The sequence below is a fragment of the Chrysemys picta genome, unplaced genomic scaffold (genome assembly GCF_011386835.1).
Source record: "Chrysemys picta bellii isolate R12L10 unplaced genomic scaffold, ASM1138683v2 scaf4064, whole genome shotgun sequence".
Classification (NCBI taxonomy): domain Eukaryota; kingdom Metazoa; phylum Chordata; order Testudines; family Emydidae; genus Chrysemys; species Chrysemys picta.
In genome coordinates, this window is record NW_027056765.1 from 1 (window position 1) to 4,229 (window position 4,229).

General features: G+C 47.0%; 1 long non-coding RNA gene across 1 annotated transcript; it reads right to left on the minus strand.

Annotated features, from left to right (window-relative positions):
• Positions 1-93: 93 nt before the first annotated feature.
• Positions 94-3,888, minus strand: LOC135980536 (uncharacterized). Its single transcript, XR_010597554.1, has 3 exons — positions 3,328-3,888; positions 2,434-2,511; positions 94-411 (listed from the first exon to the last, which is right to left on the minus strand). It is a non-coding gene; the product is annotated as an uncharacterized LOC135980536 (long non-coding RNA).
• Between the last annotated feature and the right edge of the window lie 341 nt (positions 3,889-4,229).

Below are 4,229 nucleotides of genomic sequence, written 5' to 3' on the forward strand. Positions count from 1 at the left end.
TCACTCATTTTGTAGCAGTCATCAGAAGTTCATTCAACAACACACTGACATTTTTCAGCACTTCATGAATTCACACGTTACAGAAGTATCCAAATAACCAGTTTCAGCTTTCTGAGCAGACCGTATGCAAGAGGAATCATTCTGGAAGAGATCAGACACCTCTACCCTTCCCCGTAACGAAAGCGTATTTTAGGTTATGAAAGACTATTAGGAAGACAGTCTTACCTGTTGTCACAACCTGTTTTATTCCTAGCAACAGTTGAAGCTGCAACAGGTAAGCCAAGGTTTGATGAAATAGTGACATTCTCCAAAATCCCACTGGTATTACTGTTCAGTGAGTTAGCCAAAAAGCTTGGAAACGTCTCATCTGCAATATTTCTGAAGTCTTCCATCCTGCCATACAATAGCACACTGTTTAAAAATGAATTGGAATAAGTCAGTTCAGCATAACAAACAAGAGGATACTCAAAGAATTGTCACTAAAATCTCCCATTGGAAGCAACACAGCCAGATTCTTCAAGCTGCAGATATAGAAAGATTTTATTTTCACAGACCAGGATGGAAGGACTCCAAGTCCAGATACATGACTTTCACAAAAGTAATCCTGATTCTGAATTATGTACTACAGTTCTTAACAATTATCCATGGCCTAAAAAGCTACAATTTTAGAGTCATCTCCCTCCATTGTACTAGCACTGAAGCTTCACCAGTACTACTAACAGTAGTTACTTTAACAGCATTAGCTTAAACTTATCATCAAGTCGGCAGTGTTACTCCAAAATGTCATCTAGATCACAAAATTAAATGACAAAATCACTGGTGACCAGATTACACTATTACTAGCACCAATGGAGCTGAAGCAGTGCTAGATTTCCCTAAAGTTACCAGTACACACAAGGTCTAAACGTAGTTTTGCTGACTACCAACAGCAACGGTACTCTTCATATATTTAAAAAAATCAATCTAGCATAGGTATACAGTTGGCTAAAATACTGCATGTATGATAAAAGATGTATTCTTTAAAACAATGGTTGAGTCCAGAATGGTACGAACACTCACCCAAAGTAAAATCAGACAAGTCAAAGATACCTGATGGTATGCTTCCTTTGGCTAGACCAAGTTTCACCAAAAAAAGCAATGGACACTTTATCCATTTGTTAGTCTTCAAGCCAATCTGCTACTAAGTCCAAATAAAACCATTGTTTTTAAAAAGTCACATTTTAAAATTTTATACCTACTGTAGTTAATACACAACATTGTCAGAACTGAAAGGAATTACAGAATGCTAGTGAAAACATGCATTTGACAGCTTTGAATATAATCAGTTTCATCATTACTTTTTATAGTCAATGTCACCTATGCAGAAAAGCCCTCATAAAATTTTAACAAGGGAGCAGAAAACATTCACTTTAAAGTTTCAGGTATGTTATTTAAAGGGTGCTTTATCAAATAAGTGTTTGGGAGATTTAACTCAATTTCAACAAAGAGTCCTGTGGCACCTTATAGATTAACAGATGTATTGGAGCATAAGCTTTCGTGGGTGAATACCTGTCTGACGAAGTAGGTATTCACCCACGAAAGCTTATGCTCCAATACATCTGTTAGTCTATAAGGTGCCACAGGACTCTTTGTTGCTTTTTACAGATCAAGACTAACACGGCTACCCCTCTGATACTTAACTCAATTTCAAAAAATTTCAAATTCACAGCCACTAAAATAAAACATTTAGAGTACCCAAGTAAAAAGCTAGTTTCCTTGTGCTTCTATCTCCTTCACTGTTCAGTGCACTCCATCTCCATCCAAGATCTTTAACACCATATTAATAAAGTCTTTAAAAAACAAAATCAGTAAAAGATTGTAAGACTGGTGATTTTTTTTCAAGGTGCATAGAACACACCTTTAGTAGTGTACCCAGTTAAAGCTACAAAATCAGCCCCAGTTATTTTCTTACCTTAAATAACAATCTGTAGACTAATATCCAACAGGATCACATTTTGGCACTGGAACAGGTACTGAAGTTTACCTGGGAAGCCACTAAAGACTACCCAAAAGCAGCATGGTGGGACAAGAAGTCAGCTTGGACTTTCTAAGTAGGATAATCTCAGAATGCCAACAGCAACTGATAGTAAATTTACTAGACTGTGACAGGTGCCACAGAAGAGACTGACTGAAAGCAGAACACATCCTGATTAAGCAACATCTGAATATAAAAGCAAATCAACTGCATTTACAATAACATAAGTAACTTGTTGCTGCTCCGTTTGTTTCCGATTAAAAAAAAAACTAGACAATACGCTGGCCATATCCTTTACTGACATAAGCACAACTATATCTACAAACTTATTTAAACTTCTTCCTTCAAGTCTTTGGTGCAAGGCTTTTTTTTTTATTAAAGAGACATTAACTCCAAGTTAGAGCCCTCAGGTGCCTGACCTGTATTTAGCTTGTAAAGTTGCTTGGAGCAGACAGCATCTTCCTCTGTTTCTACAGGCCTCAAGCACCCGAAGGAGCCTATAAAAAACACACACTATGTAAAGCATCACCTTCATTAAATTTGCTGAATCAGAGGCAAAGGTCCAGGATGACCCCAGCGATGGGCACCTAGAAATTAGGCTCCCCCACAACACACTCCTCCCTCCTCTCCGGTCCATAGCCGGGGAGCTCACAGGCACCACAAGGAACAGGTTTCACACCCCTTGGCCTTGCTGACTCCCCGCACAGGGGATATAGGTTAGGGAGCAAGGAAGCAACTAGAGCGAGGGCTCATCTGCACAGCCCAATGATCTCGGTACCGCTCCGAGTGTGGACACGCTCGCTCCGGCATAAGGACGCCCTTTCCTGGGTTAGCTCGCATCACTTGGCCCATTCAATAGCGAGCCACAGGCTACAGCCGACTCCGTCCTTCCACACACACCCTCACGCCACCAGCCCCAGAGACAACCCCGGGCAGCGGGGCAGGGACACGGGAGTCCTGCGGAGCTGGGGCAGGAGCCTCCCTGCGGGGGCGCTATTCGCTCGCGGGGTCCGGGGCACAGCTGCCCTCGGACAGCCGGGGGAGCGGGGCAGAGAGCGAGCCTTACCCCGCCCCGTACCTACAGCCCCTCACTCCCCACACACCTGACTGCCCGGCCCTGCCGCGTGTGCCTGGGGCGGGGGAGCCAACACGGCGAAGGGGAAAAGCAGCAGCCGGGATCCGACACCGGCACCTCCCGGCACGGACAGAGCAGAGACAGGAGCAGCCCGGCCACCCAACCGCCACAACTTCAAACCGCCGCTCAGCTTCCCTCCGCCTCCTCCCGCAGGCGCCGCGCTCGCTCGTTCACTCACCAGCCCCAGCGCAGAAGGCGCGCGCTGCCGCCGCTCCGCCGGATTTGTGCGCGAGATACCCCGCGCCGCCCGCGAGATCCTCCCCCCAGGGCGCGCGGACGTACGCGCGCACGCTCCCACCAGGCTTTGCGACTCTTTCTCTCCCCTCCGGGGGCGCGCATTCGCCGCGCCAGGCTGCCCGTGCTGGCCCGGGGGCTGGGCCAAAGGAACCGGAAAAAAAAAAGCGGGAGCTGGCACTTGGCATTGGGCAGCTCCGGTTAAAAAGAAAAGCCTGGACTAGGTTTCTGATTGGGGGAGAGAGGCATGACGCAACTAACCCCCTCCCCCGGCTGCTGTGAGTGACACCAGCCCAGCCCATCCCCTGTCGGGGGAGGGGAGAGAGAGACTTGAGCCCACACCTCTTCGCTAATGGGTGAGGGCCGGGGGGGAGCTTCAGCGATTGTGGGCAAGTCAGGGAGCTGATGCGCTGAGGTGCAGTTCCCGCTGACTTTCACTGCGAGCCTTTTGCCGCCCAGCCCTGTGCAGAGCTGAGAGCAGGTGACTGCAGGGAATGCCTAGCCCCGCTCAAGGGCTCCTGAGAAGCAATGTGGGCCGTCATGTGAGGCTGAGGTCAATCAGGGGGCCCTACCCTTTCTGCGTTCCCTGAGAGCCTAGCATGTGAAGCATAAGTCAGGGTGCCCTATGTACAGCTTCTGAGTTCCTGCTGGGAGCAGTTGTTATGACACATGGTACTTTATTAAATACACTTCTAGAGCTGTCTAGCTGCACCTGCTGTATTAGTGACCGAGTTGTATGAAATAGCTGTTTTGGGATACCATAGATACCGTGTGAATCACAGGATGGGCCAGAATTAACACACATTGCAGATGGCCAACCTGCATACCTGATCGTGATCTAAAAGC